Genomic DNA, 15,469 nt, shown 5'->3' on the forward strand with positions numbered 1-15,469 from the left:
GGGCCCCGTTGCCGTTAACCCCTTACTGCTGCATTACGAGGTCCCTTAGCGGGTCCCGGTAAGGGCGCCTGGTTTTACCAGGCGCCCATAGCGGGAGCTGCTAAGGGACCAGGGAGCTAATAACGGGCCTGCTATTAGCTCCTTCCCCATTCCCATTGAGCCCTATGGCGGCTCAAATGGGAATGGGGAATGGTTCTCAGAATGGGGACTTACCAGGTCCTCCAAGGTTGGAATGACCCGGTAAGTACCCATTCCGACAACCCGGACCCGGTATGCGGTAAGGGGGTAGCCATGGTGCTCGTAAAGAGGCCTATTGTGTCATTCGGAAGGTGCAATTAATTAACAAGAAGTGCAGGGCAGAGGGAGTTGGGAGATGTAAGGTATAGGTCAGCCGGAAGGGACAATGCTAGGGTGGGAGGGAGGTGGCGGGGCAAGAGGAAGTATACAATTGCAGGGGGGAGAAGAGAGCCAAGGGGGTTAGGCAAGTGCTAAGGGGAGGCTAGGTGGGCAAGTGCCTGAGGAATCAGGGAGTGAGGGCCACATGCTTACCGCAAGGAATGGGGAGGATCAGGCTCGGTAGGGATGCACACCCCTCCAGGTTTGTCAGGGGAATGGGGCCCGGAAGGGGGTGGGTGGCAGGAAGACAGTGTGCTGTGGTATACTGGGTGAGGAGGGCCTTGTGCCCTGTGCAGCTCAGAAGGACTAAGCAGCCAGTCAGTGCAATATATGGGGGGCATTAGCAGTGGTGGGAGGGAGGGTATGAAGAAGAGAAAAGGTGCATCTTGAGAAGGGTCTGAAACTTAGGGAAATCAGGCAGAAGCCTGAGAGGGGCAGGTAGGCCATTACAGAGAGTGCTGCTGCCGAAGAAAGAGATCTACCCCGCACTCTCTGCTTGGAATAGCGTCTGATCTGTAGAGAATTGCAGCTAGATGGCCGAAGGTCTCTAAGCGGGAGGTATTTAGGGAACGAGTCGGATGTAGTGGGGTCCTTGCTCCAGAAAGCCTTGTGGATGATGCAGAGGGTCTTGAACTTGATCCTCGCAGCCACCGGGAGCCAGTGGAGATATTTTTGGGCTGAAGAGATGCAGTCCCTGGGCTTGAGGTCAAGTATAAGTCTTGCAGCCGTGTTCTCGTTTAGTTGAAGGGAACAGAGGGAGGATAAAGGCAGATGTAGGAAGTCTGTTGCAGTAGTCCAGTCTGGAGAGGACCAGAGCTCTGAAGACATTGAGTTTCTCTGTATGCCTGCTGCTCCAATTTTCTACTTAGATTCTTCAAATATTGTGAGTTTATTACAAACACGGCTCAAAATTAGGAAAGCAGGAGTTGCAAGCAGCGCCTGGGTATCCAGCAGTAACCGGTCAGCAGGAGCTACCACTAGGGAACAAGGAGCTAGTTTATAGCATTGCATTAGTTGCCATGAGGAGCCAAAGTAGCTCTTGGTAATTGTTGGTTTTAAGCTCACTAGGCTCTTCACATTTGATTTGAGTGGCATACTTGAAATAATCAGACTGACATTTATTGTTGTAATATAAATCAATTATTTTGATGGTAAAACATACAAAAAGCAATGCAAAATTGAAATTTTAAGGCCTATCTATTGACATTTCTTCAGAAACAGTAATTATTTAAAACAATGTATTTAACTTTTACATCTCAAGTCACAACCTATTCAATTTTTTGTACAATGAAAACAGTTTCCAAACACTGTGCAAAAGCTTGAAACGACCTTTGTTAAACATTGTAAAGAGAGCCACACATCATTTAAAACATATTTTTTTCACCATACAAGTTTTATTTTCAAATATTTCATATCAAAGGGATGTGGGAGATTAAGACCATTCAGTTGGTGCCCCAACCCACTCTGTGGCTTGGGCAGTGGGGGCTGCAGAGCAGTCCTCTGTGCTTGCAGGTTGTGCGCTCCAGTCCTCTTGCGGTGCTTTAGGAATGATTGCAATATCTGCATGCTTGGCAGAGAATTGCTGGATGGGCACAGAGGGCACCTTCTGACCAATCAGCCTCCTCCGGCTGGGGGAAATCTGGCACTGGTGCAGTCCACTCGCCCTGAAATTCTTCTTCAGTGACAGCTTTCTCAGCAGCAGCCTGTTCCTCCTTTTCGATCTCCTCTGGGTCATGCTAGAAGTAAAGATCAGGCATAACCTCCCAGGGATGCTCACAGGAAATTGTGCTCCACATGCGTAGCACCTTACGGGCCAGCATCCTCCACATCTGGCCCACAGAGTGGGCTCCCTTATTGTTGCAGGGAATGGCAACGTCAACATAGCACAGTGGAGAGTCTGTGTTGCATATGGCAATATTGGGGATATTGACATATGAAACCTCAGTCAATGGTTGGTGGTCAGCATGGGGGTCAGTTACTACTAACATTTGAATCTTGAAGTGAACCTTTCCACAAGTTCAAGTTCGGAAAGGAAAACCTCTTTTGCAATGTTTTGTGGAAAGGCTGGCCGCTGGAAATAAAATCTGGATCAATTCCATGCATTTGCATGGCCAGCACATTCAATGTCAGATCTTTCACAAATTCAAAATCCATCTGCTGGAAGATTGGCTTTGCCACCCACTGTTTGCTTCCTTTTGGTAAACTTCTTGTTATAAAAAGGCATCCTGAAAATTCCTGCAGTTTTTGCTTGTTCCCTTGCAATGTTCTCATTGTGTGCAAGTACAGCCAATCTTGTTCTGGCATCCATACCGTCTTTGCCAAATGCAACCTTTTAGGGCTGTACTTTAGGCACATATTATGGAACACCTCCAAATCTCCAGTGTGGCAGAATTCGGTGAGTCCCCTCATGTCTTTTGAAAGTGTTTTGACATACACAATCTTCTCCAGTGCTGTGTGAAGAGGGGAGCCTGGAAACAACCACCTTTTCTTATGCTCCTTGCTCAATGGTCCATGTGCATATTTGTGGAAATGTTTGTTTTCCCCCCCAAGCGTTTATGTTAGAACAGTGGTGCATCAATGAATGCCAATTTTCCAGCAGAATATCAACAGATCCATCACAAATTGTGGATATCCAACAAAAATGGTTGTTGTTAGAATGTGACCAATTTAAAATGTTTTCTGTGGCCTTTTCCCCCCAGCCGGTGTAATTTATTTCGAAATTGATTTTGCGATGTGCCATACAGCATATTGATGCTTTGTCTGGTCTGGAAACCGCTCTCGCATGGCCTTGGCTATTGCAATATGCCTGTCAATGGCTATCAGGTCTATTTGCATTCCTCTGGATTGCAGAAGTTGAATGGATTTAATGAAACCATATTTTTCCATGGCCACATAAGATGTACATTCAGATACTTGCACAATGGCTGAACTCACAATTTTCTTGGTTTCAATGTCTTGGAAGTGGTAAGTGCAGTATTTAGCAGAAAAACCTGGACTGTCACACTGTCCACCACCAGCAAGCCAGAGCCTTTTTCCAGCAAGAGCATTGTCCATTGACATCTGTTTGAGTGTCAATGCCTGGCTAATAGCTGGGAACGAGAAATCCTTCTGATATTTGTAGCATTGGGTTTTTGAAAGGAACTCGAGTCCCAGTAAGAAAAGGGGTATTTTCTTTCTTGGGTCAGGGATGATTGTTATTCTCATATGTAAGTGCCTGTGATCTTACAATTTTATAATTTATTTCCTTGTGTTATATAATTCTAAGCTTATTTAAGTAGCTTTGTAAAACCATATATTGTACATGTCCATTGGTTAAGGACTATGGTGCATCAATTATATCAGAGTGAATCTGTGGGTCTCGAAACTTGAGACGCAACCTTCCTTTTATATACTCATGTGGTTAATGTGTCCCAGGCAGTAGGAAGTTTTCGCTACACCCCTCAAAGTCTTGGGCACACAGTTTATACATGGTGAACAAAAACATACACCATTCATATAGTGAAAGGTTGTATGTTATTCAGTGACAACGTACATTTATATGAAGGATTAATTTATTGTTGCATGGGTTTCTGCAATAAATACATCAAGGTTGTTGATCTAATGTTTGCAATGTGCTGACAGTATTGCAAATTATCAAACAAATAACTTAGCTTAAATGTACAAAAGATATTGTTAATCTATAACTATTAGTATAAATCAATACATTTTCCCTTCTCATACCTCATCGTCCAGACCGGTTGCAGTAGAAGAATATTACGTTGTTGATGTTCCAGGCACTGCCTACATAACAGTAATTGTAATAATAAAGATGTAAAAGCAAAATTACATGCAAACGATGGTCGGTATTGGCAAAGAAGCCTACAAGCCACTTTGTATCAAAAGCTAATATTATACATAACAATAATCAATATTTTTGAAGTTGAACTTGAACAAATATATATTTTGTATAGTCACATCTGAAGGATTATTCTAAAGAAAATGTACTTGAAAGGTGAGTGAGGTTGCTGTTGACTACGGAATAGTGGTTGATGTACCATCACAGTCCTTTAATCGATGTATATATTCATGCCATTGTTCAATAGAAAATTTACATTAGTATTATAATTTAGACCACATCAAAAATGATAAAAAAAGGTTTGTGTGCAAGTCTCTTGGCCTCACCATTAGGATGTTGGACGTTCCTGTGATTTCCTCCATGGTAACGGTTTGTACTTCCATTGGTGCGGTAAAGACAGAAAAGGGCATTTATTTTTAAAAGACCTCTTTTTAAAGAGCGTGATATGATTGTGCGTTAAGAAAGGCTCCCATTGCACTGAATTATTCGAGTATCCCTAAAGTAGGGATACACAAAGTGATCTAAAGTAAAAAATGTATAAACCACAGTGCATTGTGTCATGAAGGAAACTTGTGTAATAAAATATCAATGGAATTATTCCCCAAAAACAAAAAACTGTTCATTATGTTACCTGTTCACAGACTATTTCAATATATTGAGTGGTCATTTAGAAGACATATTTTACAGGCAAATTTAGAAAATGGTAAAATACATTTAGAAATGTCGAGTCCACTACTCACCTGGGTCAGCGTGTGCTGAAATTCAGTTGGAACTGCATTAGGAAGTCATTTGCGAAGGAGTCTGGGGTGACGCATTTTAGTGTACTGTGATTGTTCATACACATCATCTGAGAAGTGCATGCTGCAGAGGCAGAATAAATTGCCCTTCATGTCATCTGAGACATCCTTGGCTCTGCTTTCATTTTCGGACACTGGAATTCTGCAGCTAAAGAGCCATTTTCTCATTACATTTAAATCCTATGGCAAAACATGCAGGACTGTACACTGACTTTTAGCATGGCTGTTATGAGTGCAACCCAAAATGATACAAGAAGACATTGTTGGATTGGCCTTATGATCTTTTAAAGACATTTTAATAAATATCACTATTAAAAAAGTATCACAAGGGGGCGCGGACCATGACGGACGTGTGAAGCTCGCGCTCCGTCTGCACCGCAAGGCCTAGAGAGCTTTTTGTTCACCCCCGGCTGAGATAAAAAGCAGAGGTGAATAATCGAGCCCCCGCACACTGCCACAGGAGGAGACATCACAGCGGAGAGACCAAAGGGGCATCTGAATCAGAGGAGTACCGCAGAGGCCCCCGATGCCGGAAATTTACGGCCCGTTGCGACAGCGAGCGCGGTGTGGACGGCACCCCGCATCCCAAGACTGGGCCCACAAGTGAGGAGCCCACACGCTGGGCCCAAACTCTTGGCGAGAGACCAGTTGGGGGCCCCACGAGCCCCACAACAGAAGAGGGCCCAATCCGGGTCCCACAGTGGTGACCGCGAGCCGCAATGGGAGAGGCCTGGAGGCGCGTACCCTGTGGGACACAGAGCTCGCCTCACCCACGCGGCAGCGGGGACGCCCCAGCATGCTGAAAGAAGCGAGAGGCCCCGGTACGCCTGGGTGGGCGTACGCTGCTCGCCACAGTGAAGAGGTGAGGCGGTCCAGGGGAGACACAGAGGAAACCATGCAGGGGTCTGCCCCCCCTCCTCCTCCTCCTCCTCCACCAGTCACACATAGACCCTGGAGGGGGCGCTGGCAGGGGGGAGAGAACCCCCCACAGGCCCCACACCAGAGAAGAGGGATGGGGTTCCTGCAGCCGCTCCAACGGCCCTACGCCTTAGCCTGGGCTGAAGAGGAAACAATCACACAGGCACGGACACTCTCCACGCGGCGCGTGGTGGCCCCCTATATCTCATCCCTCACTCCAATTGCTCCAGCTACCTCCATTGAGCCCTAACCCACGAGGTCCCCCCACCGGGCCACAGCTAGCGGGTAAGGGTAACAAGGAGGAGTAAAGACTCCCAGACCTCGAAAATAGGGAACGTCGAAATAACCTGCGCATCATGGGGGTGTCCTCCAAGAAGTGGAGGACATAGACTCTCAGGCACAACACGGATCCGGTTACATAAGGGACCCTTAGAATTGGCTCTCTCAACGTGAAGGGCCTTAACTCCCCGGCAAAGCGCTCTCGTGAAATGAAGAAGGCGGGAGTGGATATTCTCTTGGTGCAAGAAACTAGAACAGTGAAGGGGGAAGAGAGAGCCATCCCAGGATCACATGTGGGTCAGACCTTCTGGGCATCTGGCCTCACTAAGAGAGGCGAAGTGGGAATTTTGGTCAGTAGGATCCACAAGCTCACCAAATCAACAGTATGGGGCCGGACGGATGGGAGGGCCATAGTTTTGTCGGGCAATCTACACAACTCCAGAGTCACCATTGCAGCCATATACTGCCCCAATGTGGGCCAGATGGAATTCATCCAGGAAGCACTGGGAGAGGTAATGGCTAAAGCAGAAGGACTCCTCTTTCTAGGTGGCGACTTTAACATGTGGGCAGACCGGGAGTTGGACCACAGTGGGGGATCCATTCCATCAGGTAGTAGTGGGGGACGGCCACGGGGTGGGGGTTCCAAGACACAATGTGGGACCACGGGCTAGTGAATGTATGGAGAGAAATGCACCCGGCCAGGAAAGGATACACGTTCTACTCAGCGGTCCATGGTACCAGGACAAGGATAGATTACATCTTCCTGGAACACCAGTATATGAGTAGAATAGATGCAATCGATCTCCGCCCGGTCAGCTGGTCAGATCATGACCTCGTCTGGGCGAACATTAGTATCTCAGGACTAAAATCTAGAGAATCCCTGTGGAAATGTAACGACTTTGTACTTAGGGACCCGCTCTTTAAGAAAGAGATGGCAGCGGCGATCAGAGAATACTTTGAGTTTAATGAAACGGGGGATAGTATGGGATGCGGCAAAGGCGACCTGGAGGGGTAAATTGATTGGTGAGGGGGCCTCTAAAAAAGGATCAGGACTCTCCTGGCTCACAGACTGAGGTCCGAAATATGCATACTGGAGAGGTCTGAGGGGAAGGGGGAAGGAGAGAGGGAGAGGGACCGGGACCTGGGCATCGCAAGAGGGAAGAGACCAGAACTGAGAGAATTGGAAATGGGGAAAAATGTAGCCGGCCTCCAACAACTAAGACAAAAATACTATGAAAAGGGAGACAAGGCCGACGCCATGCTTGCAGCCAAACTCTGCCAGCGGGCGGATAGATGGGTGACAAAGCTCAACAGTGGGGGGCGAAGGGGAAAGATCAGACCCAGAGGGGATAGCGAGGGAATTCACCAGCTTCTATGAGACCCTATATGGGAAAGAAGGGGAGGAAGGAGGAGAATCATTAGAGACCTATCTCGGTGGAGTAACCCTCCCCACCATCGGACCCGGAGAAGCTTCTGCCTTAGAAGCTCCGATTACAGCGGAAGAGGTCCTCTGGGTAATCTCAGGTTTGAGGCTGGGAAGGGCCCCGGGAGAAGACGGGTTTACGGCAGGCTTTTAAAAAGCCTTTGCGGCCCAACTTGCGGGATTTCTAGCGGGTCTATTGTCGAATATAATGATCACTGGAAGGGCCCCCCCATCTTTCGGTAAGGCGTTAATCACGGTGATCCCAAAGGAGGGGAAGGATCCGGCTGATTGCCGGTCATACATGCCAATCTCCCTTTTGAATGTGGATGCAAAGCTATTCACCAGAATTCTCGCAACGAGACTAGACGGCCATATGCCGGGGCTCATCCACTCTGACCAGGTGGGCTTCATACAGGGGAGGCAGGGGGCAACACGCTTCGTAAAACCTTGCACGTTATGAGGGAGGCAGCGCCTAGGGGGGGATAACCCGGTCTTAGTGGCCATCGACGATGAAAAGGCGTTCGACCGGGTGGACTGGGGGTTCCTGCACGGGGTGTTGAAAAAGCTAGGCTTTGGCAGGGGGATCCGACGAGCTATTAAGGCCCTGTACACAGCTCCATCAGCTAGAGTCACGGTAAATGGGCGTCTGTCACACACCTTTGACCTCCAGAGAGGGACCAGACTGGGCTGCCCCCTCTCCCCGCTCCTGTTCGCAATGACCATGGAGATACTGGCAGAATGCCTTAGAGGCTCCCCGGAGGTATTGGGCATCGACGTGGGAGGCTGAACCTTCAAAGTTGGCCTCTACGCCAACGACATTCTGTTGCACCTGAGGGAGCCGACTAGATCGGTACCAGCGGCCATACAACTGATAGAAAAATGTGGTCAGTTCTCAGGCTTCAGGGTAAATGTGAATAAGTCAGTGATCTTTCACTTCGCTCCAGACATAGATAGGAATTTGGCCGAACTGCCCCCTTGGGCCTTCAAATTCAGGTAGAGGGGATAAAATACCTGGGCATAAATATTGTTAGACCCAACGAGGACTTGAGCCAGGCAAACTACCCCCCCCCCCCCGTTTCATTAATTATTCACGGAAATAGAGGGATGGGTGAAGGGACAAATATAGTGGATGGGAAGGGTAAACGCGATAAAGATGAATCTTTTACCTAGGGTGTTATACGTTTTTCAGATGCTCCCTCTAGAGGCACCGGAGTCCCATATCAGGGAAGCCAAAAAGCGCATAACGAGATTTATATGGCAGGGCCGAAAATCCAGAATTGGATACAAGACCCTAATCCTCCCCAAAGAAAAGGGGGGGTTGCCCTCCCAGACTTGCAGACCTACCACAGAGCCGTGCAACTAAGGGCCTTGGCCCCCCACCTTAGAGAGGACTCAAACAAACAATGGGTCTACCTTGAGAACTTTTATCTGCGCCCAGTCACTGTAGGGGAATGGCTGTAGGTTCCACTGAAAAAGCTCCCAAAGAGGATCAGAGACCACCCGATACTTGGGACAATGTGGAAAGCTTTAGCCGGAAAGGGAAACAGAGGACAGGTGACCACATGGCCCTCACCACTGAGCCACCTTTGGTCGCCGCCAGTGAGAGAAGAAATCTGTGAACACTACCAATCCTGGTTCGAGGCTGGACTTTGTAGGGTGGGTCAGCTGGTGAGGGAGGACACCTTCATAAGTATCCAGGAATTGGAGGAGGTATTGGGGATAGGCAGACTCTCACCACTCCTATACCTAAGGCTTAAGGGGGTTTTAATGGCATCGAAACTAAAGCTGAGTATACAAAGGAAGCTCACCCCTGTGGAAAAGATCCTAGACACCCACGTAAATATGAAGGGGCTCATCTCTCTCCTCTACGGGGCACTCATAAACCCCCCGGCGGAGGAGCTACTGGAGGCCTCAGAAGGAGATGGGAAAGGGACTTGGGCGGTGGAATCGGGGAAAATCTATGGGGACGACTATGCAGGAGGGCGTTCAAGACCTCAATCTCATGCCAATATAAGATGCACACCATAAAATTCCTTCACAGGTGGCAGTATGACCCGGCCACACACTCAAGGATGTTCCCAGATGTTGTTCCCCTGTGCTGGCACGGATGTGGGGAGAGAGCCAAGTACTGGCACATGTGGTGGTCATGCCACAAAGTCCAGGCATACTGGACAGAGGTACTGAGTTGGCTTAAAGAGGCGGGGGAGAGTTCTTACCCACTGGACCCGATTCTGGTTCTTTTTGGGCTAGAGAAAAGGGGCAAACACTGGGAAAAGCTCCCGGATTGGACACATTTCCTACTCCTGGCTGCCAGGGCCTGTCGGGCTAGAACGTGGAGGAGGGCTTCCCTCCCCACGAGGAGAGAATGGGTGGCGGTGGCCAAGGACATTTACTTTATGGAAAGAATCACGGCAGCAATACAGGGGTCCAGCGCACAGGTAGAAACTGAATGGCTAAAATTCATGAACGCATTTGCCAACCCCGAAGACAAGGCATGAAGGCCGCCGGGGCCCGCGACCCAGCCCTAAAATCATCTTAGTATAAGAACACTTGATCGCTGAGTCCTGGGAGTCGGTTTGTCACCGATACCGGGGAGCCCGACGGAGCTGCTGTTAGAGGACTATCGGATACAGATCCTGTGACCTGAGACAATGGATTTGGGCGGGTGGACGCTCTGGGGAAATATTGTTTCTTATGTGATTGTTAGGGGCACATGCCCTGAGTTATGTATTGGAAAATGTTCCCTGTTCAATAAAACTAAATTTTTTAAAAAAAGAAAAAGAAAAAGTATCACAGCGAGTAAATCAAACATCACATTCCTTCGATAATAAAAAAGAAATACTTTATAGAAAATTGCACCTAAAGCAAACATGCATTGAAAACATGCACTACGAAAGATTACATTTGGAAACAATACTCTGTAATGTTATGTGCTATTTGCAGAGATAAAAATGCATAGGGCAGTTGATAATGGTGTAGACTTTTGGAATAAAATAAAATGAGAATAGGGTGCACATTGAGCATAAAGTAATAGAAAGTGGTCTAGCAGAGAACATGGACACTATGGAAAACAATACTAAAAGTTGACTAACCGTTACTTAGAGGAACAGATGAGCCGATTCAGTGAGCAAGGTAAAAAGTGGAGGGACGGCGATATCTGTTGTCGATTTCACAGATGTTTTCTTGGTAACTTCTAAAGTGTTTATAAAGGCTTACAGAAGTGGGTGTGTATGATGTTTTCTTGGTAACTTCTAAAGTGTTTATAAAGGCTTACAGAAGTGGGTGTGCATGTCAATGTCTGACCTGTTCGTTCACTCCACCAGGCCTCTCTGACAATGTTTGACCTCCTCAATCCCGCCAGTGCAACCCACTTGCGAGGGCACGACCACAGGTGCAAACTGCCATTGATACCGGAGGGGGATAGATATGGATGAGGGGAGCGCAATAGACCCGGAACAAAGACATATGTTGATTACAGGGATGGCGTCTTGAAAGGGGAGACTGGAGACATCGGGTCTTGGGTGGCCATGTGGATAAGGGTCCCCATGCGAAAGAACCCTTTGAGGTGTACATGGTATTCGGCACATTGAGAGTTCCCATCCTGCCAGACCCCTTGCAAGGGCATGCCCACAGTTGTGAACTGTCATTTATGCAGAGGTGGATAGATGTGGATGATGGGAGTGCAATAGGCCCGGTATATAGTCAAAGGACACATGCATATGCTGATTGCAGGGACATGGTCTTCAAAGGGGAGACTGGAGGCACTGGGTCTGGGGTGACCATTTGGATAAGGGTCCTCATGCAAAAGAACCCTTTGAGGAGTACAGGGTATTCAGCACCTTGAGTGTTCCTAACCTCCCAGCCCCCTTGTGAGCGCACGCCCACAGGTGCGAACTGTCATTGATTGCGCAGGAGGATGGATGTGGAGGAGTGGGAGCGCGATAGGCCAGTAAACCTGTTAAAACGCACCACTCTTTTACGATACTCTTAGATGTTTGGATGTGTTGTGGAATTACAAAAAATGTATAACTGGTCAGAATAACACATTTTTTATTTGTTTTATTTAGTTTGGTAAAATGGATGGCAATGACACTACAAGTTATACTGTTGCGGTTGCGGTCTGTATAAATCCACGGTATTGTCCGTGGTCACTGGGGAATTCATCACGAATGGCTCGAACCACACAGGCATATATTACTCGTAGAAGGCGAAATCCAATCTTCCATTAATCCACCATGTAAATGCACGATATGCCACAAGCCTGTAACACCTGTGTAAGAGATGCAGAAATAGTTTACTTGAATGAACCCAATAATTGTATTTCTTTTGTTTGTACTACCCTGTACAATGTAAGGCATCGTTATGCTTTAAAAAGTACCTTTTCATGCAAATTACTGACAGTACTTGTGATTTAAAGTAGGGATCAATTTAGAAATGTAAACGCACATTCCAGCAAAAACAGTTAGGGAGATTCTTCCAAGTGAAAGAAACGTAATTGTTCGGATGATAAATCTAAAGATGCACACTTTGGTTTCAGATTAGAATGAGTTATTTATTCAATTTACAGAAAAATGATTTTGTCAGTTATCCATTGAAGTTATATTGATGTAGGGGAACAACATGTTATATTAGCCATCTATGTTGTCAAAGACACAAAATATATAGAGTGAACATACTCGTTACTTGGATTAGAAGGGCGTACTGTAGCTCAAAGTTCATGCATAAGGACCATCATTTTTCGCTACAGAGATCTTGTAAGGCAGGCGTCCCTGAAATCATGCAGCTTGGTAACGCATAGCGGTGGTGTGTCTTCTTCGGCAATGTAGGCCAAGCAGCCAGAGTTTTCTCTGCAACAGCAGTTCTCCACCAAAGTAGGCATAAGCTCACAACGATGGCAGGTACATGAAGTGGAAACGTGTTCCATGCGAATGGGTTCAGGCTCCGGCAATTGATCCTCATGGCTTTCATCTGATTCCACATCGTCTTGAAATTTTTTCTCTTTCAAGGATTTCCTCTTCTGAATATTCGGGCTCGCACAGGTAGGGCTGAACATTGTTGCCATGTTTCCTGAATACTGAAGAAGCACAGAATAAACAGCGACGTAAATAAAAACATTTTTGTTTGTAGATACTAAAGAAAAGAGGTTAACCATTAAAATTGAATATAAAAAAAAAAACAAGCGAAGAAACAGCCATGTTACAAAAACACATTAGGCCTGATCACGACTTTGGCGGTAACACCGGCGGTATTACCTCCGGCAGTATTAGCCCTACCGCCGAACTCCCCGGCGCTAATAGCGCCGGATCACGAGTTTGGCGGTAATGTAATTCCCCATTCCCCATTGAGCCCATTCGGGAATGCCCCATTCCCCATTGGGCTCAATGGGGAAAATTCGCGCTCTTACCGCCGGCAGATTTTCTGCCACCGGTAATAGCGTGAATTTTCGGCGGATACCCCCAGCTCAGAGCTAGGGCGAAATCCGCCGAAGTCCTGATTTGGCGGACCCTTAAATCCGGCGGTAATAGCGCAACCGCCGGATTTAAGGGTTACCGCCAAAGTCGTGATGAGGCCCATTGTGAAAAGACAAGTTTAATAGGCTCAAACTTTAAAAGTTTGCAAGGACACATGTTTAAATATGGTTTGGTAAAGACAGTTGTGCATAATATACGAAATGAAAAGCAACTATTGAGTTAATTCATGAATATGATAGTAAGTATAAGTACTGGTTCTCGTGTGTCGTACTTGGCAGAGCAGAAACAAGTCAAAATTAAATACACTGACACCAAGGAAAAAGAAACACCAACGTTGTGCGATAAGAAAGGGTTTATTTACACCTGTCGAGGAATAAGGCATCTTGGCATTTCCATGGCGACACATCAGCAGTTTGCTTGCAGAGGACGTTGACATCAGACGGGCATTGGCATTGTGAAATGGGGCGTGAGCATCTAGTGATGTCAGCGTTAGGGGCGGATGATCCGAATTAGTGCTGCAGGGGCACCTGAATTTAAGGCAATAAATCAACGGATAAGGTTAGCACAAGATGGTGGTACCCGACCCGTCGTTTTTGCATGTATTAAAGTGAGGAAAAACTCTAGTAAGTTGCACTTGAATTATTTTTTAAGAATGATCGATACATGCCCAATCGATTGGGGTGATAACACTTCTGACCGAACAACCCCTTTAAAACCTTAGATTCCAGGTAGCAGTCTCCCAGTTACTCGCCAGTTAAATAGGAAAAGCAGAATTCCAGCTCTATGAAATGACATGGTGGGGAGTGTTGGAGGGTTACACCTTCATGTCTGGCCATGAGTAGTTCCTCTCTGACACCCAGGGGTGAGGTTTCGGTATCTCTGTGTGGGTGGAGTCATGGCTGATATTCACACATGAAGCTATTGCATTCCAGGTGTGTGAGGAGTTAGGTGGTGATCACAGGCTCTGGTGTTTTAGCATCACATAAGGACCCAGATATTGTTCTGTAGTTCAAATAAATCTCTGGGTCAAAGTTCAGGTTTTTTATCATTGGGTGATGGTCACATGGTTAAGCTTCTGAAGAGATTCCCCACAATGAATGCAGCTGTGACGAAATCACTACTGCTCTACAGGAGTACATGGATGAGTGATGGATAAAACATCTACTCAACCCCACACTACCACTAAACCATCAGTGATCCCAATCATAAAAATTAAATGGGCACGACAGGTACACCTCCTTCATCTCTTTAATGTACCATGGGCCAAGGGCAGGACTATACTATTCATGAGAGATGAGAGCTACAACAGAAGCAGAGCAAACAACAATAGTACAGGGGTACTAAAATAAGTGTCCAACCAAGGTTCTACAAAAACAAGTTACTTTAATTTAATCAACAATACAAATACACTAATCAAAAACAATCTAACCTACTCCTGTAAAGGAAGACTCAGAATATGCCAACTTTGTAGTGGAAGGGGACAATCCGGGTACTGAAGATTTCAGCAGCAACATCTAATTCACAGAAGAAGTAGAAAATGTAGAAAGTGGGGTCTTTCTAGTCACTGGGACCCTTTAACAAAGGCCAGGGGGACAGAACCACTTCAGATACCTGTATTGCTTGTTCTTAGGGCTTGACAGTGTCTAGGCTCTTTGCAATGGGTAGAGTCAGCATCAAGATGTTTTGAGGCTGTTGTTCCTAATGGATCGTGGGTGTCAAGAAAGTTGAGTCAGTTTGAGATGGTTCAGTGAAGCATTATGGTTCTCTAGCAATGATTGGCCCGAATTGAGTGAAGAACAGGCCGGCGACTGCCAACAGGTGCTGGGAGCACACACATGATTTCATTTAGGATCAAGAATGCTCACAGGCAGATTCTGGCTTTTGGTGCTCTGTGCTCCATCAGTCTGTTGGCAGGAACGCACACGGCCAAACTGTAAAACAGCTGTTGAGAGGTGTCATGAGACATGTGTCATGAGACAGGCTCAGCAGAGTTACAGGTTTGCCCTTTGTTTTTCCATATGGAAAATTATGAAAGGGGGTTCTGATTAGCAGATCTAATTTTCAGAGACAGATCTAGCAACATATATTTTCATAATTATCAAAACGGCTCAGGCTATTCCGCACTCACAGATGGCATTCTCTCACAGTGGTATTGATGAGGTTTGTTAGTAGTAGATGCTAAAATAGCAAGGCAAATTTTCTCCACAATGAAGTCAGTATCGGGAACCAAGGAATTAATAGATTTTATGATCATGGTAGTTTATAATTTTGTGGCACGGGGCAGCAACCGGAATTCCGCCAGGAAATGCCACGCCACAGATCTTGCTGAATGGAGGAAATTTCAGATGCT

At 46.6% G+C, this 15,469-nt stretch overlaps 1 protein-coding gene and 1 pseudogene across 1 annotated transcript in view; one reads left to right on the forward strand and one right to left on the reverse strand.

Moving 5' to 3' along the window:
- Window positions 1-15,469, forward strand: part of RASIP1 (Ras interacting protein 1) — a 263,056-nt gene that overhangs the window by 46,107 nt on the left and 201,480 nt on the right. The window lies entirely within an intron of this gene.
- Window positions 1,829-4,593, reverse strand: LOC138553251 (small ribosomal subunit protein uS2-like; annotated as a pseudogene).

The sequence above is a fragment of the Ambystoma mexicanum genome, chromosome 1p (assembly GCF_040938575.1).
Source record: "Ambystoma mexicanum isolate Mex_15411 chromosome 1p, UKY_AmexF1_1, whole genome shotgun sequence".
NCBI classification, from domain to species: Eukaryota; Metazoa; Chordata; class Amphibia; order Caudata; family Ambystomatidae; genus Ambystoma; species Ambystoma mexicanum.